Raw genomic sequence first — 24617 nt, forward strand, 5'->3', positions numbered from 1 at the left:
AGGGGTTAAGAGGTACAAGCTATTATGTATAAAATAATCTACAAGGATAAATTGCACAACAGAGGGAATACAGCCAATATTTTGTAATAACTGTAAATGCAGTATAACTCCTTTAAAAATTGTTAATCACTATATTGTACACTTGTAACTTATGTAATTTTGTGCAACCATGTGCATCATGTCTGACTCTTTGCAACCCTACGGACTATATCCTGCCAGGCTCCTCTGTCCATGGGATTCTCTGGTCAAGAATGCTGGAGTGGTTTGCCACGCCCTCCTCCAGGGGACCCTCCTGACCCAGGGATTGAACCGCATCGCTTACGTCTCCTGCATGGGCAGACAGGTTCTTTCCTGCTGGCGCCACGTGGGAAGCCCTCGTAGGTTGATGTGCTGTGCTGAGTCACTTCAGTCGTGTCCAGCTCTTTGAGACCCCGTGGACTGTAGCCCACTAGGATCCTCTGGCCATGGGGTTATCCCAGCATGATGCTGGAGTGGGTTGCCATTTCCTCCTCCAGGGGATCTTCCTAACCCAGAGATCGAACCCACGTCTTCCGCAGCAGCAGCATTGGCAGGCAGATTCTTATCCTTGGCTCATTTTCAATGAGTCATTTCTCTTTTTCCAGTTGGCATGTAGGAGTTCTTCATATATTCTGAATGCTGACCCTTTCATGATTTTAAGAATAGCAAGAATCTTCTGTTTATCTGTGGCATGTCTTTTCATTTTATTACAAATTACATGGCAAGAAGGTAAGATGGGATAACAAACACATTCAGGTAAGAGGTAGGGTCTCTTAATTCAGCCACTTATAAACTAACCACATGGCACTGGGGAAATTATTTGATTCTCTCTACCTCATCTTTAAAATGGAGGCAATAGCATTCTTTTTTATTGCTATTAAAATTAAATGAGATAATATTGGCAAAGCATTTGGAACAGCATTGAGACTATTCAAAAATAGCAGTTGTTTTCACAGTGTCTGTGGTTATCACAGACATTCAAAATTTTGATGAAACCAATTTTATTGAAGTCTCCCTTTATGATGTTTTCCTTTTCCAACTGATTTTTAAGATATCCTCCCCTCTGCCAATGTCATAAGGAAATCCTTCTGGGTATTCTTCTAAGTGTTTCATGGGTTTGCTTCCTATGGGTTGGTCTTTAACCCATATAGACTATTGTAGCATGTGGCTGGGAAATATTATGATCTTCCCACTAGGGATGGGCAATTTGTCCCAGTATCACTTGACTATCTGGGTCTGCATAAAGGGCAGTAGAGACACATTCAGCTCAGGTTCACTAAGACACATTTATGACTTAAAGTACCTCTAACCATCCTGGTTTTCAGGAAGACCCCTCACTGCGTAGAGCCAGCTCTCTGGATTCTGACATGGCATCAGATTCTGGTCAATGGAATAGGAACAAGGTGTGAAATACATGTCTTTCTGACATCAGACATGTAACAGTGTGCATAGAGGGTTCAGTTCTCTGAGGGTGCAGTTCATTGATATCCAGGCAAAAATGTAAACCTTCTGGCATTAAGAATTGGTGCAGTGGTACAGGGTATACAGTTACCAACACACTCCATGCTTAAGTTTTCTGATGGGAGTCACAGCAAATAGGAAATATAGAACCTCTGTGTTTGCAGGTCACAGAGACTACAAACAACAAATACAGCTATGGGGAGAGTCACGTGGCAGCAGGATAATCCTGCTGTCCTATTACCAATCATTAAAAGCAAATTTTCATCAAAAAGGCTGAGTTATTGTTCTATGCTGCCTTCAGAAAATGTAGGGACTTCCCCGGTGGTCCAGTGGTTAAGAAGCCACCTTGCAATGCAGGGGATGAGGGTTTGATCCCTGGTTAGGGAACTAAGATCCCACCGTGCCTCTGAGCAACCAGGCCCACACACCACAACTAGAGAGGCCATGCGCCACAACGAAAGATCCCGCATGCCACAACTAAGACCTGATGCAGCTAAAGAAATGAACAAAATATTTTTTTAAAAAAGAAAATGCAATAAAAGCATTGTCCTGTGAAGAAGTGAGCCCAAGGTACAGAGCCAAAAAAAAAAAAAAAAATGAGGATTTATCAAGCCGTTCATTTATAATATTTTCATTTTTTATGAATTTCTTTGATGTTTAGAATCTTTTCATCACTTTAAAACACATTCTATGTCAGATTTCTTGTCTCCTTATAAATTTTTACTTTCTCATCCAATCTTGTACTTATTTTTCCTTAAAGAGAGGTCCCCAAGTGTTGCAACTCCCAGTCTCTCAAAATCTGAATCTATTCCTGCTGGTACATTTATGTTTTCAAAGAAACGATCTCACGGGAGAGTTGTCTTTTTCAGATGATAAAACACAAAACCAGAAAGATGGTTCCACTTGCTCCAGGTCACACAGAAAGTTCCCGGGAGGGTCAGGACTAGAACCTGTGGCTTCTGAGACGGCGTTTCTCCACATTCTCTCATGAGGGTCCATCACCTTTCTAGTCTGAGGATCCCTGGATGACACATGGCTTTCTAAGCCAATGCCCATTTTACCAGGGTTATTCTGCGCGTGCTGCACGCATGTAATCCCATTGCTTGCCCCTTCCCTCTCCTGGAGGAAGGGTTAGTAAAAGTGAAAGTGTCTTGTTCGGGTCTGACTCCTTGCAACCCCATGGACTATATAGCCTGCCAGGCTTCTCTATCCATGGAATTCTCTAGGTAAGAATACTGGAGTGGGTAGCCATTCCCTTCTCCAGGGAATCTTCCCAACCAAGAGATCAAACGGGGGCTCCCACATTGCAAATGGAAGGAAGGGTTAAGGAGAAAGCAATTTGATGAGTTTCCCTTTCAATAAGCATTCCATTCTTGTTACTTTCTGACCAAATGACCTTTCTGTTCTAGCCACCCACCAAATGCCATGTTCTCTCCCTCCAATGCAAATGTCACATTGTCATTTGCTTGAAGCATTTCAAAGGGCACCGTATGTCGACAGAATAAAGCCAGAATTCTTTGGCATGATCGGAGCCAGCTCACCTCCCCAGCCTCACCTTTGACCACCTCCTATTCATTCAGCCTCACCTTTGACCACCTCCTATTCATTCATTCTTCAGTCACCCAGGCATACACCTACATGCCTTCTCCTGGATTCTCACCAACTTCCCAGAAACCTTTCTGCTTATACCCCATGTCTGCAGATGGAGAAAATGAGTCTCGGAGAAATTGGATGACTTCTAAATTTTATAAATACCTTTGATTTCCTGCACCGTATCAGCTTCCTTTCTGTTTCTTCCTAATAAAATCCTGATTTTGTTCAAGTACCTAGCCCTCATCCATACAGCTCCCCCAATCTCACCTCCAGTCCTGAAAGGACAGCAATTAGCTGAAACAAAACAAACTTTTTCTATAAATGATCAGAGGGTAAACATTTTAGGCTGTGAGCCATATAGTCTCCATTGCGTGTATGTGTGCTAAGTCACTTCAGTCGTGTCCGACTCTTTGCAACCCCATGGACTGTAGCCCACCAGGCTCCTCTCTCCATGGGATTTCCCAGGCAAGAATACTGGAGTGGGTTGCCATTTCCTTCTCCAGAGGATCTTCCTGACCCAGGGATTGAACCTACATCTCCTGCATTGGCAGGTGGGTTATTTACTGCTGAGGCACCTGGAAAGCCCCAAAACTTCTCGGCTATTACAAAAACAGACGGTGGAATGGACTCAGTCCTACAAGCTGTGGTTTGCGTTTGGTGTGTGGTGTTTTCCTGGCAATGCCAGAAGAAGACATACCACCTAGGGGACCCAGACACACCCACAGCTTCTTAGGTGATGTATAACCCAACAAAACTATAGGATTATAGTTCTAGGGAATCCATAGGATTCCACTGAGGTGGACTGTGGGAAGGTCGAAGTGGGTGTTTCCATCTCTGCTCTTCTGCTTCTCATGCACCAATATTACAAATCTGAGACCCTCTCGTGGATTGTTCCTATCTGAACCCAGCTATTAATTTCCCTCCCAAGGCTGAAGTTGGCGCAGGATAAGACTGGCACTCGGGTTTTGCACTACATCCCTGGAAAGTTCATTTTGAGAAGATCAAGCAAAATCCTCTGGGTCTTCAGGGTTGATTAGATGTCCTCCATAAGAGCAGAGAGTGATCTGACCTGCTCCCTGCCTCCTGACCCACTAAGACTGATAAGACAGGGCCTGGGATTCATGCCAGAAATGATCCAAATAGTAACAAATGGATATGTTTCTGATACACCATACAACTTCCAACACTGATTTTGATTCAAGGAGACCCATTAAAATTATCTGTTCCAATCAGTTGCCAAACTTAACTATTCCATAACATGTCTAAATTCATTCACCATTTTAACAGCATTTCATTTTATAGTTTCATTTTATCTACACATTAGCTCCATTTTACTCATGCAAATAACAGCCTTATGGTTCTATCAGCAATAACTCATTAGCATCCTCTGCAAAGCCAGAAGGGAATCGGCTACTTTCGAGAATGTCCAGTACCCTTAAGTGGAGAGTTTGGGCTTCCCAGGTGGCATCAGTGGTTAAAGAACCCACCTTCCAATGCAGGAAACTAACAGATGCAGTTCAATTCCTGGGTTGGAAAGAGCCCCTGGAAGAGGAAATGGCATCCCAGTCCAGTATTCTTGCTTGGAGAATTCCATGGACAGAGGAGCCTGGTGGGCTACAGTCCATGGGGTCACATAGAGTTGAACAAGACTGAGTGACTAACTTATATAAAGGTTTCATTAACGTGAAATCACTTGCATTCACAAATCAAGGGACAAGCATAACTTTGACACAGTTGCTATATTCAGTGGAAAACTCACCTCTAGAAGTTCCCCTTTCTCTTTTCTTGGAGCTGAGCTTGGGCTTAAAAAGCCGTGGTGGCAAAAGGAAGTATTCCCTTTGGTCCCACACTTGGTTGGTAAAGAACCCACCTGGCAACGCAAGAGATGCAGAAGACTCAGGTTCAATCCCTAGGTCAGGAAGATCCCCTGGAGTAGGAAATGGCAACCCACTCCAGTATTCTTGCCTGGGAAATCCCAAGGACAGAGGGGCCGGGTGGGCTACAGTCCATGGAGTCGCAAAGAGTCAGACATGACTAAGTGACTGAAAGCACACACATACAAGAAATATGATAATGATAGGGATCCTGAGACCTGTCGGGAGATGAAGCCCAAAATCACAGCAGCCAGGATTCCCCAGCGCTGGGATGATGGGATTTGCACATCTCTTTCTTTGCCCTTTCCCTTCGGCAAGCACTTGGAGTCAGACTCACTTGATGTAAAGAGACTACAGCCCATTGGAAGAGACCAGGGACCCCTTGTCCCAAATATGATATAACTGGATGTGTGCTGAGTGACCAGCCATGTTCAGCTACTCCTTGGGCACAAGCAATCCATCCACCAAATAGGGCTAATTTCACCCATCATCCTGGGCTTCCCAAGTGGTAAAGGATCAACCTGCAATGCAAGAGACACAGGTTCGATCCCTGGGTGGGGAATCCCCCGGGGGAGGAAATGGCAACCCATTCCAGTATTCTTGCTGGGATAATCCCATGGACAGAGGAACCTGGTGGGCTTCAGTTCATGGGGTCGCAAAGAGCCACCCATCTTATTTATCTCACAAGACCTTTTGGATAACATATGAGAAGTCACTCAAAACATAAAAAGCAGTGCAAAAATGAAGAGTTTTTTCCTATAGCTTATTCATCGAACGCTGCCATAAATGTCCAATAGAGCTCTGTGCAGGGGTGGAGCCCCAGGGAATGTTCTCTGAGCTTGCCTAGCCTTTTCTAACCTCATCCAAACAATCTTTCTTGCTTCCCTGGAAGAAAATTCAATGCTTCATTTAGTGAATTAACCTCAGATGTTGGAAATGATTTCTTCATAACTATAGGGAGGTTTGTCCAGGTTATGTCAAAGTACTATTCAGCCGGGGAGGCCAAAAGCCAATCTATTGGAAAACCAATCTGGATTTATCTGGAAGAAGAGGTTTATCCTTCAGAGAGTAGGGAGCAAAGCAAGGGATTGGGGAGAACTCACAGATCAATCCTCTTTTAACCTTTGAACTGTGAGTCTGTGTTACATCGTTCCGAGTTCAGAGGGGCCGAGGCCTCTTCTAAGCAAAACAATAATCGTCTCATATCTGGTAAAAGAGATGAAAAGGAAGAAATGTGTTCACCAGCACGGTTAACGGGCAATTGCCTGTGTTCACAAAACGTCCAAGCCCTGTTTCTACACAGTTCCATTTGCTACATTAACTTTAGCCACCGAGTAAGATTTTTTACTCAGACATGAAATAATTGTCCCTCTAACATCGTGTGACAACAGGGAAATGCCTGGTATTGGTACTGACACATTCTAATCCGTTCTCATGTGTGAAGTGAGTGATTTTTCCAAATGATGCGGCAAATCTTAAAGGTGCCATCCCTCCCCCGTCTGAAGCCAAATTTAATCTATGTTACAAATTAGCGCTCTGATGCTAGAGAAATAATGTGTGCTTTGCTGGATGAAGGAGCCCTGTGCACTTCTATTTATTACAGCGACTAAATAAAAGGAGGAAGGTGTTTGCGTGGAGAGGCCTGGAGAGAAAGCGAACAGGTCTGGCTACTCCAACTGTTTCTTTTAACTTCCTCCTGTGACCTTTCCATCTGGTTAGACTAGAAAGTATCCAAGCTGCTCTTTTCCAATCGTGCTCTGCCAGCTGGCAGCACTTTGGTGCTCTCATCTGCAGTCTTGTCAAGAGTTTGGGATGTGGTTTGTCCAAGCCAGGACATTTGACTCACTTCCTGAAAACTAATGGTTTCAAGATGTCTTTCAGCATGCAAGGGTGTTTCCCATACTGCCCCTGGCCTACGTCTCCTAGCAACCACGTGATATGGACCAAGGTTCCACGACAGAGAGGGCAGGAGAACCTCTGAAGGCTCTGTTCCAACAGCTTCCCGAGAAGCTTTCCGAGAGCTTCACTCTCAGATATTCTGATGTAGCAGGTCTGGGGTCAGACCTGAGGAGACACACTTGTGACAAGCGCCCAGGTGATGCTGACACTGCCGTCCGAGGACCACACCGTGAGGTCTGCTGGAGGGTTATTATCTCCATTTTATGCAGGAGGAGTGGAAGCTCAGGCTCACAGAGGGTGAGGACTCTGTCCTGAGCCTTTCACCTCAAACCCCTGTTCCCTCCCTGTTTCTCACTCAGCGAGAAATGGAATCTTCTGTCCAAATCCACTCTGCTAAAGAGAAGAGGCAGGAATCAAATGGGGGCCACAGGATCGGCCCCTCCCCATCTGTCTTCACTACCCCGTCAGAGCAGACAGGGGCCCTGCCCACCTGCCCGTATTTGACCCTTCATCTGCCCCAGTTACGATCAGAAAACACTTGCTGAATTTTCCTCCGAGCTTTTGGCAGCAACCCCCACCCCCCGCAAGACATGTGGCTTCTGTGACATAACCTTCCTGCAAATTCATCCCAGGCCACAAGCCCCCATTTTTCTCATCCAGATGTGATTTACACCCAAACTCAGCAGACAATGTCCCTATAAATTTCCCTTTCCTTTGGGGCCTTGAAAATTTGTGCATCCAGCACTTGGGTGCCTTGTACAAACCATTCAGCCGCCAAGAACAGTAGTAGTTGTTGTTCAGTTGCTCAGTCGTGTCTGACTCTTGGCGACCCCATGGACTGCAGCACACAAGGCTTCCCTATCCTTCACTATCTCCTGGAGTTTGCTCAAACTCATGTCCATGGAGTCAATGACGCCGTCCAACCATCTCACCCTTTTATCCTCTGGTTCACGTTATTATCCTGAGCCTTCTGATATCCCCTAGGTGCTATACAGCATCTCCCACTGTAGAGACCCTTCCCCACTGTGGTGACTACAAACTCTGCACTGTGCCCTCATTTATTCTCAGGACCTCAGTCAATTCTGCTTCACCAACCACGTTTACTCTGCTGGTTGGAGTTAAGCCCAGAGTAGCAGCTTCCTCCTTCTGCCTCTTCTACCCTCTGGGAGATGATACTGGCAGACCCGTCACGAATATGGCAGACACCTTGGATTTCATCTGACTGGACATCCCAGTTGATGTCAGCGTGGGTCTGGCCCTTTTTTCTGCCACTCCTGCATTTTGACTCTGTGCCAGGTGGGGGATTTTTTAACACTCATACAAACCCTCCTCTCCTCTTTCCTCTCCTCTCCCAAATGCCTTCCAGACACTTCTATGCACCAATGAGAGAACATTCAATAGGAGAGAGGTTCCCTGGTCACACAGAGCTATTCCACCTTCTTCCAAAACAGAGTTAATGGCTTTGCATCCAACCCTCCCCTACATACCCCTATACACCCACACACACTGGTATATGTTGTACCCCGAATTTACTGGACTTCTAAGTAAAATTTTGTTGGAAGAAAAGATTTAGACTCCACTTTTGTGACAATCCAGTGGTTTTCTTCTAAAAGCCAAAAAATGAAAAACTCCTATCCCTGGTTGCAGACTGAGAACCTCAAGTCACAAAGCTCAACTTTCCCCCTTAAGAGGGAAAGGGGGGCAGGGAAGCCCTCTTCTCCTTCAGTGATGAGACCACAAAAAACTGAGACAGTTACTATCTCACTTTTTGCACCAGACTCTAGGGTTTTTGCCTGAAGGTCCCAGTCACCTTCCGGCCAGTCCCTTGATGACATCCGTATGGGAAAAAGGGACATCATGCTGATGCTCGGCATCTCTGGGTTGGGGGCATGCACATTAAGTGCCAGACCCTGGGACAGAGGTCCTGCTGCAGCCCACCGCCCCTCTCCAGCATTCCTCCTGGGGGTGGGAGGGCAGCTTTTCCCCTTCTCCCCACCCAGGGCACATAAAGGGGATAATGAAGAATTATTCTTACCTGTTCGTCCCACACCTGAGTTCTTTGCCCTGAGGACAGCCCTGTAGCATTCCAGGACTGCGGGCAACTCCAATTCCCTTCTCAGGTTTTTGTCACAGAGTCATTAATACTAGTCTCTTGTACAAACTTGCATCAGTTCTTGCTCTTCTCTGCCATGAGACCCACAGTTCCTTAAGGAGAGGATGTGACTTGTTTTTCTTTCATCTCCCTCCTGCTCTATGTCTGGCCCACGTGGAATATAAGTAGCAGATGTGCAGTCATATTTTTAAATTTTCATTATATTTGTCTGGAAAAAAAAATCCAAGTTGTTCCCATAAAGGAGCTAATTGTTCTTACCTTCTAGGACAGTGACATCTACCCATGAGCTGTGCTATATGTTACACGTCCTGAATTTTTTTTCTCTTCTTTCTTCCTTATCACCCCATGGCTTAAGTTCTTTTCTTTGCTTAACTGCTTCTGAAAGAAACAGAATGAATGTCATATGTTTTCCTAGAAAGGAACCTCATAACCCAGCTTACCATGGGGTGGGGGGGTAAGCTTTTGTATCAAAAGCTACAGACCACTGGGAGTTTTTGTTGAATGGGTTCAGAGTTTCAGTTTTATAAGATGAAAAGGTGTCTGGAGAAGGTTGGTGGTGATGGTTACACAACACGTGGAAGATCCTTAATAACTGAAAAGGGTTAACATATAATATTTTATGTTATGTATGTGTGTGTGTGCGTAGTCACTCAGTTTTGTCTGACTCTTTGTGAACTCATAGACTGTAGCCCACAAGGCTCCTCTGCCCATGGGATTCTCCAGGCAAGGATACTAGGTGGGTTGCCCTGCCTTCCTCCAGGAGGTCTTCCAGACCCAGGGATCAAACTCACATCTCCAGCATTGCAGGCAGATTCTTTACCATCTGAGCCACCAGGGAAGTCCTTATGTTACCTATATTTCACCACAATTAAATAAATCAATCAATACATTAATGAAGCTGCAGGACTGCTATAGGAAGAATTCTGCTATGGGAGGAACAGCCTATCCCAGCCCCCAGACGTGGTGGGGGCTGGGAGCAAGAGACGGTCAATTGTGACACATTTTAATAAAGTATGCTAAATTATATGCTGGTGGCATTAATAGCAATCAGGCTGGTAGAACATGGGATCTAATGGCTCATAAATGAGATGCAAGTTCATTTTTACAGACCCACTATAATAAACTAATTATTTTGGAACTCTCCAATTATGCATGTTTCAAAAAGCTGAATTGCATTAAAAACATGTTATGGCTTTATAGATTTTGTCTGTAGGGAGAGGAGGAGATACATCTGCTCCACAAGTGCCCAGGGAGAGAGAGACACAGAGAGAGAGAGTCACAGGCAATAGATAAAGAATAAGCCAGCTGCCAAATGACAAATGTGGTGAAGGAAGACAAAGAGCTGTCAGTTTCCTCATCAATTACAGGCGGTCGCTAACCCACGAGAGAGCAAATTGCCACAGCCATCAGAGATGGCTCTGTTAGAATTATGGAGTTGGAGATCGCCACTGATTTATTCAAAGCCTGGGGTACAGAAGGGTGTATGTTGCTTTGGGATTAAAATTTCTCTGTGCAGAAGCTCAGGGGTAGCCCATGAACGTCAGAAACACTTTGACCCTGTATTTCAAGGCAGCAGGGGGGGGACAGGCATCTGACAGGTCTGCCCAGCACCCCAGAAGCTGCTGACATGGCCCCCTAAGATCCAGGTCAAGCTGCCAGGGAGCCTGCCAGGAGGGGGCCAAGTTGTCTCACCCATTTTCAGATCCTTAAAGAGAGAACCTCTACCCAACGGAAGGGCTTACACACCCTCCTGGTTACCTGTAAGGCAAGTTGGGTTTAAATCTCGTGGGACAATCTCACACAGGGCTTAACCATCACCATGGGAGGGCGGTGTGGTTTAAGTTTACCATTCTTGTCTTTATAACATTATATGCTCACTACAGGACTCCCCTAGTGGTCCAGTGGTTAAGAATGCACCTGCCAATTCGAGGGACACAAGTTCAATCTCTGGTCCAGGAAGATTCCCCAGGAGGTGGGACAACTAAGCCTGTGTGCCACAACTACTGAGCCGGCATCTTAGAGCCCGCGCCCCACAACAAGAGAAGCCACCGCAGTGAGAAGCCCGCACACCACAAGCAGAGGGTAGCCCCTACTCACCACAACTAGAAAAAGCCCTCAAGTAGCAACGAAGACCCAAGCCAGCCAAAAATAAAAAGTACATTTAAGAAATTATTATCAAATGTTGGCTGCATTTCCCATGCGATACATTAATCCTTGTGTCTCATTTATTTCACACGCAGTAGTTGTGCCTCTTAATATCCTCCCCCTGTCTTGTCCCTCCCCCACCGGTTTCCCACTGGTAACCACGAGCCTGTTCTCTGTGCTTCTGGGTCTGCTTCTGTTTTGTTACAGTCATTAATTTAATTATTTTTAGATTCTAGTCCTGTAGAGTTTGTATCTCTATTTTTATTTTACTTTCTACTATATCTTGAGCATATCTATTATGATTACATATTCTTCAATATGAGTTTTACTCAAAATAAACTGTTTTATATAAATATACATATATATATATATACACACACACACGTGTGTGTATATATATATGCTTAGTTGCGTAGTCTTGTCTGACTCTTTGCGACGCCATGGACTGTAGCCCACCAGGCTCCTTGGTCCATGGGGGTTCTCCAGGCAAGAATACTGGAGTGGGTTGCCATGCCCTCCTCCAGGGGATCTTCCCAACCCAGGGATCAAACTCAGGTCTCCCGCCCTGCGGCACATTCTTACCATCTGAGCCACCAGGAAATATACGATATATCTTAATTTATTGTCCACTTGCCTATTGTGTGCTCAGTGGGCCGGTCATGTCTGACTCTTTGTGACCCCATGGCTTGCCTATTGTTGGACATTAAAACTGCATTTTTTTCCCCAGGAGAACATATTATGAATATTCTTATATATGAATCTTTGCCTACATCTTTGATTATTTCCTTTACACAAGTTCCTAGAAGTGCAATTACTCTCAAATAATAAGGACATTTTAGACTCTCGGTAAATATTGTCAAAATACTGTCTTTATTTACGAGCATAATGTTACTTATTTTTCTCTACATATGTGCTAGCTTTGGGTATTATTAAACAATAAGTTTGGTCACTTAGTAGTCTAAAACCACCTCATTTTAATTTGCACTTCAGTCATTATTAACAAGATGGGGCACTCACACATTTTTCCTAACCAAATATATTTCCTCTTTTGTAAATTGTCAGTTCTTACATTTGTCCATTTACCTAACAATATCCTAGTGCTTTCCTCATCAGTATGTGTAAATATGTACATAGAAGTCCCCTGACCCACCACAACTTCAGATGAATGAATAAACAGAAATAAGGAGGCTTTCTAGGTAGCTCAGTGTTAAAGAATCCACCTGCCAATGCAGGAGTTGCAAGAGATGCAGGTTCGATCCCTGGGTTGAGAAGATCCCCTGGAGGAGGAAATGACAACCCACTCCAGGATTCTCGCCTGGATAATCCCATGGACAGAGGGGCCTGATGGACTACAGTCCATGGGGTCACAAAGGAGTCGGACATGACTGAGCATGCACGAACTCGAAGGTAGAAACAAGGGTGATGGATTCTATCCCCGTCTCTGCAGGGGGGCATGTGGGGCTCTGAGTCTTTGATCTCTGGAGCAGCCAGACCAATAAATGTTAAATGAATGAATTTATTATAAATAATAACAACTAACAGCCTTTTGATGCCGCCTTTGTGGCAAGTAGTTTTCAGTTTATTTGCCTTCAATATTTGTGTGTACATAGACATAGAATCTTTTTGATCTTCCCATCTCGGCTTCCTGTGCTGCTTCTAAACACAGAGGTCCTCCCTATCCAAGGGTGTGTGAAAAATTCGACTCTATTTTCTGCTCATCTTCCACTGTCTGCTGTTTCACATTTAATTTTATTTCTTCTGTTCTTAATGGAAGCCAAGCCACTCACCAGACCCTCCTATGGCTCTTTTGAACCAAATGCAGAGGTAAACAGTCCCCGTCACCAGCAAGGGCACCTGAGGAGGTGGCTTACTGCACTGCATGTTTTCTTGTTTCTGCTGCCAGTTGGCCTTCGAGGGAGAATAATTTTTAACAGCAGGCTGAGCTCTCTTTGCCAGGAAGGATGTTATAAACTCTGGTCCTCTCTGCTCAGTATGGGGCTTCATACTAAATCAGTTCATTTTCCTCCCTCCATCTGAGAAGCGAGCCAAGCAGGGGTTTTATTTACAAAGGTTAAACATTCCTGTAATTGGATTGCTGGCATTTAAGCCTGGAGCCCTCTCCCTTGCCTCTTGATCCCTCTCCTCCATATCTGGACCAGGGCTGAAGAGAAATACCAAGGGAAGACTTCCTTTAATGAAGAAGACACAGGATGGGTCCCCGGGGAGATTTCTGTTACAGCTTGGAACCACCACAAACTAATGAATTGAACCATGGAAAGGTCCCCAGCCACTTGATCGTTGAGCAGAGGAAATTCGAGAACTCTCTAGACTGGGGAGAAGCAGGATTGGGTACACACTTGGCACATGCTCCATGAAGCACGTTTCATATGTGAGAACAAGGTTATTTCCAAATGCACATTCATCGCTTAACCATCTGAAGGCAGTCTCAAGGTCATATGTTGACACAGAGAACTCTGGCAAGAAACAGAGAACCAGTCTCCAACCCAAGCTTGGCCACAGTCTAGCTTCTAACAACAGACATGTCACACCCTCCCCAGGCCTCAGGCTCCTCCTTCATAAGTAATTCCTAGTCCCCTCCCATCCCTGACACTCTGTTCCTCCGTCTTTTCTATCTCAATAATGCTAGTAGTGTACAGAGAGGATCAGTGATGATACAAGCAAAGAATAAATTCAGATACAGAACTCGACGTCAATTCCAAAGGTCAAAAGCCTAAATGTCTTGGATCCATGTAACTTCTAAGAAGTAAAACTCTGGCAAATTGAATTCAGCCATTAATTCTGAAGAACTGATGCTTTCAAACTGTGGTGTTGGAGATGACTCTTGAGAGTCCCTTGGACTGCAAGGAGATCAAACCAGTCAATCCTAAAGGAAAGCAACCCTAAATATTCATTGGAAGGACTGATGCCAAAGCTGAAGCTCCAATACTTTGGCCACCTGATACGAAGAGCTGACTTATTGGAAAAGACCCTCTCTGCTGGTGGGAAAGATTGAGGGCAGGAGGAGAAGCAGATGACAGAGGATGAAATGGCTGGATGGCATCATCATCAGCTGAATGGACATGAGTTTGAGCAAACTCCAGGAGACAGTGAAGGACAGGGAAGCCTGGTGTGCTGCCATCCATGGGGTTGCAAAGAGTTGAACGCAACTTAGTAACTGAACAACAACAACATTAATTCATAAAGATGAAAATAGATGAACCAAGCATGAAGAATTTCCCTCAAAGGAAAACTAAAACAAAAACAACAGCAGAAGGAATACATGCTCATTAAGCTTTGGTTTGGGTCAAGTGTGTACATATACATAATACTGTCCACATTCTACAGATGTAGAAATTCATGCTGAGAGAAACCACAGGCCCCCAACCCTTCCCAGTGGGCTGTGTGCTTCATGGGGGTTGGATCTCTTTTGCCATTTTAGCTTTTGCATTTGTTTTTGGTTTTCTCAAGACTTGGCACATTGTGGGTGTTCAATAGACATTTCTTGAATAAATTCACTTAAATTAGGAAAGGAGATCCCTTCCTCTGGGTAATGGCTAAGCATGGCTTTGATTTCACCTCCCACTCACTCTCTCAGCCATGTGCCCTTATGGAGGATACAACCTACACACCTGTATACAGCAGCCCTAGGCAAGAGTGTTGCCAATGCATGTCACGGATGACCCATAATTTCTGCCATGAGGGCATCAACAGCGCTCAAAGCAGCTTCCCAGCTCACAGGGGTCATCGGGTTGTATTGCATAGGCCTGGATACAGATGACAGTTACCCCTCTGTTATCCTCTCCTAAAGACCAATTCTGATACCCTGAATCACGCAGATCATGAATGACTCTCATCTTCAAGCTTATGAATAATATTAGCATATCTAGATATTACTTGGCATTATAATTTATAGAAAATAAAAGAATAATAAATCTTTTGATTGATCTCTTTGCTAATTTAAATAATTAAGTTAATTTATTTATCTCGTTACCCTAGAATTTACCATTTCTTTTTCTTTTCAGTCTTTTGGCTGTGCCTCGAGGTGTGTGGGATCTTCATTCCCCACCCCGGGATCAAACTCACATGCCTCACATTGGAAGCTTGGCGTTCCAACCATTGGACCACCAGGGAAGTCCTACCATTTCTATTTTTTTTAAAAAAGTTTCAGCCCACCGTTCAGTTCAAAGTGGAGAGACAGCTCATCACTTGGTACATGTTAATATTTACAACACATTTTCAACCCACAAAAATCAGAGTGTTTTGTCCTGTTATGGAGCAAAAAAAAAAAAATCTCTCTTTAATTTGATGCAAACCACAGCAAAGCTTACAAAGTCCTACCTCCAGGCATAAAAAGAGTAAGGTGGGCTTTTTAAATAACTGCTAAAAGAACGCATAATTCAAAGCCTTTCCTGCATTTGATTATGGTGATCTAAAGGGAAGATGATATTAGTAGAATTATAATCAACTGATCTGCTGCAGAAGATAAAGTGGCCAGTTGGAAATGAATCAAGTGCCTATATATTATGTGCCAAACTTAATTGCATATTAACCAGATGAAAGATCTATGTAACTACTCTATCATTTGTTCATTTCCTACTTTTGAGCTTTCCTTCCTAAACATCGTGGTTAAGCAATCCACTCAGTGACCAAGATCATTTTTGGTATAGTCCATCCAGGACTTTTAACAATTGCCTCATCCTTCAAATTTACATGTTTTTCTCCAACTGTTATTGATCTTATCATCAGTAAAGGAATTAACTGCCTTTAGTAAGGGACTTTTAAATTTCCTCTTTGGCGCAGTGTTTTAAAGTTTCATCTTGAGACTCCCTTGCTTTGGGGTGGGATAGCTGGTTGGATTGAAGTGTTCTGATTCATCACTACACCTGAATGGTGAGGACAACTTTGGTTACAAAAAGAAGCAGTTAGCATCTGTAGTCTATGATGTTCAATGATTCCAAGAAGGAAAATTCTTCAAAAGTCCTAAGAAATTAGTTTGGGCCAAAATTATAAAAATGAACTGAGAAGTGGAAGAAGCCTCCTTTCAAAATGGAAATCCTAAATGTAAGAACTAAATCAGGGACTTTCCTGGCAGTCCAGTGGTTAAGACATCACCTTCCAAGGCAGAGGGTGTGGGTTCAATCCCTGGTCGGGGAGCTAAGATTCCCACATGCCTCCCAGCCAAAAAATCAAAACATAAAACAGAAGCAATAGTGTAACACATTCAATAAAGACTTTAAAAATACACTGCTTCACTGTGTAATTTAAACACATAAATAGGGGACCCATAGTTTTTCAAGGCAGAAGCCCAGTGTGTCTGGCAAAATAATAAAACTGCCCTTTTCTACTTCACCCTCATATATATATATTTTTATATAAGACTCAATTCTTGTTTATAATACTTATTCATCTCAAACACATAAACAATGCATGTTCATTTTAGGAAAAAAAGAAAACTCAAAGAAGAAAAATGAGCAAAAATTTTAAATCAGCCATCACCCCCACTATTTCATATTAACTATTGCTAACTATTTTGTATAGTTTTGTTTCAGGTACTTACATTTTTTTTATTAGTTCCTTCCATAAATATTGCTTTGATACTTTTTTATCCCTAATTAACACATTCTGAATATCTTCACTGTCTCTAAATGTTTCCTGAATTATTATTTAATGACTTGATGTTGTCTAATCTTATAACTATACCTTATTTAACCAGGTCTGTATTATTGGATATTCATTTGTTTTCATTTTGGGGGTAATACAAGTAACACTGAAATGTGCATTCCTATAATAGAAGCTTTGCATATAGCTTTATCTCCTTAAAAGAAAAATCTAGAAATGGAATTCTAGATCAGTATCTATAGATATTTTTTAATGAGTTGTATTTGCTTATTTATTTTTGCCAGCATTGGGTCTTCATGGCTGGGCATGGGCTTTCTTTAGTTGCTGCCAGTGAGGGCTACTCTCTAGCTGCAGCACGTGGGTTTCTCATTGCGTGGCTTCTTTTGTTGCAGAGCATGAGTTCTTGGGTGCACAGGCTAAGCATGTGGAGTCTTAGCCCCAGGGCACATAGAGTCTTCCCGGACCAGGGATCGAACCTGTATCCCCTTCATTGGTAGGCGTATTCTTAACCACTGGACCACCAAACAAATTCTACACATATCTTTAAGGCTCTTAAATATCCCATCAAAATATCATCCCAAAGGTTTTACTCCCATATTTGTGCTGAAATGTCCAAGTACATCTGGCCTCATCATCACAGGGTATTACCATGCATAAATAATTTTTAAAATCTTTGCCAAACCAGTGAAAGAAAAAGAGTATCTCACTACTTCATGTTCCTTTTATTATAAGTTGAGCATTTTTTCATATGTCTGAGAGTTCTGTTTGGTTAAGAGTAATTTCACTGTATTTATCCTCTATTTTGCATTTTTCTTCTCCTTAATAAATAGTTCCATTCCCAAAGCTGCTATAAAACACCTTTTCTTTCTTTGTAAGAAATGTTTTATTTTCATATCTTTAATTAAAGAAGAAGACCCAGAAACAAGGCATAAATCAGTCAGGTCCTCACAGGCAAATTGCACTGATACAAAGTGTGTTTTTAGCTCCGTGGGAGTCAGACGGTGAATGGCTGGTGTGCAGCGTGGGGAAGAGGGCTGCCCAAGCGTGCTTTGCAGGCAATCCTGGTTCCACATCTTCTCCCAGAACTGCTCCTCCACAAGTTCACAATGACACCTTAATTGTCAAATTCTTCATCTCCTAGCCTACCTTCTGAGACCCTTTGCCGAGATTTCTCTCCATCCTTTTGGATCACACTTCCTTCTCTTGGCTTCTCTGGGTTGATCCCCCCTGGTTTTCCTGCCACTGCTTCAGTGCTTGTCCACTCATCCACACTTCTCTTCTCCCTGACTTGGCGTCTATATTCCTTTCCTAGATGATAGATGTAGTGCTCAGTCATATCTGACTCTCTTGTGACCCCATGGACTGTAGCCCGCCAGGCTCCTCTGTTCATGGGATTCTCCAGGCAAGAATACTGGAGTGGGTTGCTACTTCCTCCTCCAGGGGACCTTCCCAACCCAGGAATCAAACTGCTGGCTCCGTGGCTCCTGCATTGGCAGGCGGATTCTTTACCACTGAGCCACCAGGGAAGCCTTACCATGTGTTGTAAGCTCATGTGTGGAATAAAAGTTTAAAGAAAGTACTTTTAAAAAATAATTATGCTTTATAGGGGTTACTATCCTTGGTGTACTTTATGATGTAATACATCCTTAGAAGTGTCTCGAGAGAACTATGCTATGATTTTTGAGGCAGAGAAAATTCAATAAACTAAAACAGTATGAGTAAGATTTCTGCCTTCTGTATACTTTGGACATTTTCCTAAAAAATACATAGGTGCTACCCTTCTAAAATATTTTTCCAACATGACTTTTCTGTTTTTCTTCTCAAGTTGTCGATTTTAAGAGAGGAATGGTACAATGCTTATTAAATTGTATGTTAAAAATAATAAATAATAATAATTATATTTTATAATAACTGCCTTTAAACAGTTTTCAGGGTCTTTTCAGTAATTCACAATCAAATGGTAAAAGGTCTGCAGAAAATCTTGAAAACGAAATCTTATAGCATAAAGTAAAAGTTAGCTAAGATTGGGTGAATTTATTTATGTGAGGCTTTTTTAATGAGCTTTAGCATTGATACTGATATAAAACTAGAGTTTAGTTTTATCTGTTGAAACAGCAAAGTTTTCTTGGACTATTAGTCTGTTCCTAACAAGAGACTGTAGTTTTTTCTTTACCTTTTAAGTAATCTGCCTAGGAAACAAAGATTTTGTGTCTTATCAAAGCCATTTCTTGTGCTTTATGCTGTCTTAACATGTCTTTGATTATGTAAGAGAATCTGGTCTTCTTACTTTTTAAAAGAAAGAACCTCTTAATGAAGGTAAAAGAGGAGAGTGAAAAGGCTGGCTTAAAACTCAACATTCAAAAAACTAAGATCATGGCATCCAGTCCCATCACTTCATGCAAACAGATGGGGAAAAAATGGAAACAGTGGAAGATTTTATTTTCTTGGGCTCTAAAATCACACAGACTATAACTGCAGCCATGAGATTAAAAGACATTTGCTCCTTGGAAGAAAAACTATGACAAACCTAGACAGCACATTAAAAAGCAGAGACATTACTTTGCCAACAAAAGTCCATATAGTCAAAGCTATGGTTTTTCCAGTAGTCATGTATGGATGTGTGAGCTGGACTGTAAAGAAGGCTGACCACCGAAGAACTGATGCTTTCAAACTGCGATGCTGGAGAAGACTCTTGAAAGTCCCTTGGACAGCAAGGAGATCAAACCAGTCAATCCTAAAGAAAATCAACTCTGAATATTCATTGGGAGGACTGATACTAAAGTTGAAGCTCCAATACTTTGGCCACCTGATGTGAAGAGCCAACTCACTTGAAAAGACCCTGATGCTGGGAAAGATTGAGGGCAAAAGGAGAAGAGGGTGGCAGAGGATGAGATGGTTGGATGGCATCACCGACTCAATGGACATGAGTTTGAGTAAACTCCAGGAGATGGTGAAGGACAGGGAAGACCAGCATGCTGCAGTATTTAGGGTCACAAAGAACCAGACACAATTTAACAACTGAACAACAACAACAACAATAAGGTGTGTTGTCGGTTTTGTTTTGCACTTTTTTTAAATAATGATGCTATCTCCTTCACTTTGGAAACCTTTTATTGTTACTTTGGCTAAATAGGTAGCCAAGAATTGTTCCCAGTGACCTATGATTCTATTCAGTCAAGTGTTCAAACCTCTTGACATTTTTGACAACTTTGCCTTTCCCAAATCAAGTCCTAAATGAAATCTTCTTGCTCTCAAACTGAGTTTGATATTTCCCAGAGGGCCCCTGGAAAATCTCAAAGAATTTGTTCTTTCCCTTTTAAAATGAAAAATGTTAAAAAGCACTTAGGTTTATTTGTTATGTTCAATTGCACAAAAAACACTGCCAACTAAGAAATGCTTATTCTTCCCTAGGTTATATTTATCTGGGCAACTATTATTAATACAGGTATTTCAGAAATTGTATAAAGGTACTGGAAATTTGTCAATGCCCCTCATGTCCCATATATCCTGGTGCTGATTTGGAGTGGTCTAGTCAGCTTATATAACTTGACTTGTTCAAAGTAAATAAATAAAAAAATCAGTAAGCTTTTCTAGAACAGACAGAGATGTATTTATGAGCTCATCAGAAACTCACCTCTTTTGAGATGACATTTAACAGAGTTGCCAGAACACGTCTGTTTTGCCCAGGATGCTGTGTACAGTCAGCCGGATGACACATGCTTTTTGGTGAGGGTTTTGTTCCTTTCTGAAAATAGAATGGGCTTTGGAGAAGTCCCACAGTCTTTCTTCTTCAAATAGAACGTGGGATAGAGGCATACAAGCATGGAGCCAGACTCAGAGACCTTGCCCAAATCCCTCACCTCACAGACGAAGAGCATGAACCGTTGTGAGATTAAGGGATCCATCTAAAGCTGCAGATCATGTCAAAGGCATGGCTAGGGCAAGATAAAAACTATCAAATCCTTTCATGTGATCTCCCATGATCCCATTTGACCAAGATGGAGTCAGTGAAGGGTTTTTCCCCAAGTGCTAGAATTAGAAATGTTGATTCTAAGAAGGTCCCCTGAGCATGCATTAATACTTTGTTGTTGTATTAGTAGCTAAGTTGTCTTCAAATCTTTGCAACCCTATGGACTGTGGCCAGCAAGGCTCCTCTGTCCATGGGATATCCCAGGGAAAAATACTGGAGTAGATTGTCCTTCTCCAGGGGATCGTCCCAACCCAGGGGTTGAGCCCGTGTCTCCTGCAATGGCAGGAGGGTTCCTTACCTCTGAGCCATGCTTCAGTTCAGTTCAGTTCAGTTCAGTCGTTCAGTCCGACTCTTCGCGACCCCATCAATCGCAGCACACTAGGCCTCCCCGTCCATCACCAACTCCCAGAGTCCACTCAAACCCATCCATGTCCATCGAGTCGGTGATGCCATGCAACCATCTCATCCTCTGTCATCCCCTTCTCCTTCTGCCCCCAATCCCTCCCTGCATCAGGGTCTTTTCCAATGAATCAACTCTTCTCATGAGGTGGCCAAAGTATTGGAGTTTCAGCTCCAGCATCAGTCCTTCCAATGAACACCCAGGACTGACCTCCTTTAGGATGGACTGTTTGGATCTCCTTGCAGTCCAAGGGACTCTCAAGAGTCTTCTCCAACACCACAATTCAAAAGCATCAATTCTTCAGTGCTCAGCTTTCTTCACAGTCCAACTCTCACATCCATACATGACCACTGGAAAAACCATAGCCTTGACTAGATGGACCTTTGTTGGCAAAGTAATGTCTCTGCTTTTTAATATGCTATCTAGGTTGGTCATAACTTTCCTTCCAAGGAGTAAGTGTCTTTTAATTTCATGACTGCAATCACCATCTGCAGTGATTTTAGAGCCCCAAAAAACAAAGTCTGGCACTGTTTCCACTGTTTCCCTATCTATTTCCCATGAAGTGATGGAACCAGATGCCATGATCTCAGTTTTCTGAATGTTAAGCTTTAAGCCAACTTTTTCACTCTCCTCTTTCACTTTCATCAAGAGAGTTTTTAGTTCCTCTTCACTTTCTGCCATAAGGGTGGTGTCGTCTGCATATCTCAGGTGATTGATATTTCTCCCGGCAATCTTGATTCCAGCTTGTACTTCTTTCAGCCCAGCATTTCTCATGATATACTCTGCATATAAGTTAAATAAGCAGGGTGACAATATACAGCCTTGATGTACTCCTTTTCCTATTTGGAACCAGTCTGCTGTTTACATCTTTCCAATTTAAAAGAAGCTGATAAAGAAACCCTGTTTCCAAGGAGACCTATTTGGACTTGAGTTGGAGAGATGCAGGATGCTCCATTTCTATTTCTGTGGACATCCCAATACCCATGTTGGCTCTGTTTCGGTACCTTTGAGCCTATCGCCCCCTATTCTTGTAGCTCTGTTTTTATAATGTGTAAAATTACAGTGTACCAGATTCAGTCAACTGCTTACCAGATTTCCTTAGAAGTATATAACATTGTTAAAAACTATTGTTTTTATAAAGCTCCTTTAAAACATGACATTTATTAGCCATTATATTAGGATAAACTATAAAGTTATCCCCAATATAGATGTTACCCTTTGATTTAAATTCCAACTTAAGTAAACTAGGCAAGGAATATTAAAAAGAGAATGGCTTTTAGGACCCACCGGGTAATGCTAGAATTTGTGGCATGCTAAACACCAGCAGAGCATATGTGAGCCAGTCTTGGTTAATCACATTTGGGGCCCAGTTAAACTTATCCCGACTTGCTCCAGTTTCTACCTGGGCCCCATTGACGGGAACACAGCAGGTGAAATTGCCAAAGGCAGAAAGAAACTCGAGCTGCAGTTGGTGAGGACAGATTGGCTGCTCATTAACTGGGCTCTTTGCAGGTTCTGAAGGACAAGCAAGAACAGAGTCATAGCAAAGCCAATGGAAGGAGACTTAACCCCCCCAGAGCTCTTTGCTCTGCCTTCCTACGAACCAGAACTTCACCCCGGAGTTAGCTATGTTGGTGGCAAGTGTCCCCGTACCTGGAAGGACAGCCAGGCTCTAGGGGATCAGTGCCTCATGACAAGGAATGAGTTTGGGGAGGATTGTGCCATCCTCCTGTGATCTTTCTTAAAACAGACGTGTGATCTTCTGTGCCAGCATTATCTTTCAAATTGACTGAGAGGAGCAACCAGAAAACTGAACTCAGTCTCCCTGGAGGGTGACTGTCCCAGGTCTCTGAAATCAAAGGGTCTGGGAAAGAATTCCTTAATGCTTTTTTCTCTTGGAAGAAGTGACCCTTTGGTCAGCATGATGCACCGCTGAGGTGTCTGCTTTAATAAACCTGGGATGAGCAGTTCCTGCCTGGATGCCGGAGGTAAGATCCATCTGGATGTGGGAGCAGGAGATGGAGCTGCCATCTGAGCTGAGAGAACCTTCCTCAGGTGGTACTTTTCTCCACTCTGACCATAAGCTAAAAGCTAGGGGTGCCCCTGGGAAAAGGAAACAGAACATAGAAGAAAAGAGACCTTGCTACCAAGCTGTCCACTGGAGCTGATGCAAAGTAGAGAAGATCCAGAGAAAATGGTGCCAAGGTGCCTGGTACCTGCCTGCTCCCTCTCCATCCCCCTGGGCAGACTGGTGACCACGTGTCAGGCTCCACTCCCTCCAAGTCCCCAGACCCAATGAAAGTTGTCCAGGAAAACTCAAGCAGTCTGAGGCCCCAGACCCTATCAGAATGGCCTTCAAATCTCAGCTTTCTGGGTCACCTGCAGTGCCCTGCTCTGTGTCTGAGATCCAGCCACATCCCCCTATGTGACTCATAACTAGACGGTTGCCAATTCTTCATCTATTCCTTAAAAATATTTATGGAGCCCCTGCTCGCCCCATAGCATCCCATAGCACGACAGCTGTGAGCACTAGAATGCCCATCCACATGTTCCTTCTGGTTTCCAACATCTCACGGCCAAGAGAATGAAGCCCTCACTCCTACCCCTGTTCTGGAAACCCCACCTTGCTGCCTTTGAAACCATCCTGCCCATACACTGTTCGATGATGCCCCAGCACTAACATCACACCCACGTCATTCTCACCCTGACCGTGCTTCTCAGCTCAGCATTTCCTGCTAGAAATTAACCACTGGTTCCCTGGTAGCTTCAGCTGGTAAAGAATCTGCCTACAATGCAGGAGACTGCAGTTTGATTCCTGGGTCAGGAAGAACCCCTTGAGAAGGGATAGGCTGCCCACACCAGTATGCTTGGTCTTCCCTTGTGGCTCAGCTGGTAAAGAATCCGCCTGCAATGCAGGAGACCCCAGTTAGATCTCTGGGTTGGAAAGATCCCCTGGGGAAGGGAAGGGCTGCCCACTCCAGTATTCTGGCCCGGAGAATTTCATGGACTGTACAGTCCATGAGGTTGCAAAGAGTCAGACACAACTGAGCGACTTTCACTTCACTTCATTTCCCTTCTATTGCACCAAATCAGAGCTTCCAGCACCCTGCACCTAACGAGGCTAACCTAACTAGGAAAGCTCTTCCCTAACTAGCCCCAGAAAGAAAAGTCCTTTCCTATGAGGTCCCTAAACTGCCTCCCTTGTCCCGTGATTCCTTCCTTATCATTCTACTCCATTTCTGCAGCAGAGCTGGCAACTGGGACATGGGGTTTGAAGAGGGCAACCTGACTTCCTCTTTTTCTCCCTGGGTAACCTTCAGCAGAGCTTCCCTGGTGGCTCAGTGGTAGGAAAAAAAAATCCTCCCGCCAATGCAGGAGACCCAGGTTCGATCCCTGGGTTGGCAACCCACTCCTGTATTCTTGCCTGGGAAACCCCGTGGACAGAGAAGCCTGGCAGGCTACAGTCCATGGGGTAACAAAGAGTCAGACACAACTGAGCGACTAAACAACAACAAGCCTTCAGCA

General features: G+C 43.5%; 1 long non-coding RNA gene across 5 annotated transcripts in view; it reads right to left on the reverse strand.

Annotated features, from left to right (window-relative positions):
* The window catches only part of LOC133063693 (uncharacterized), a 454338-nt gene that overhangs the window by 178436 nt on the left and 251285 nt on the right, over positions 1-24617 (reverse strand). For all 5 annotated transcript variants that reach the window (XR_009694474.1, XR_009694471.1, XR_009694473.1 and 2 more), the window contains one exon: positions 9217-9336. This is a non-coding gene — a long non-coding RNA (uncharacterized LOC133063693). The remainder of the gene's footprint in view (positions 1-9216; positions 9337-24617) is intronic.

Source organism: Dama dama, chromosome 10 (genome assembly GCF_033118175.1).
Source record: "Dama dama isolate Ldn47 chromosome 10, ASM3311817v1, whole genome shotgun sequence".
NCBI classification, from domain to species: domain Eukaryota; kingdom Metazoa; phylum Chordata; class Mammalia; order Artiodactyla; family Cervidae; genus Dama; species Dama dama.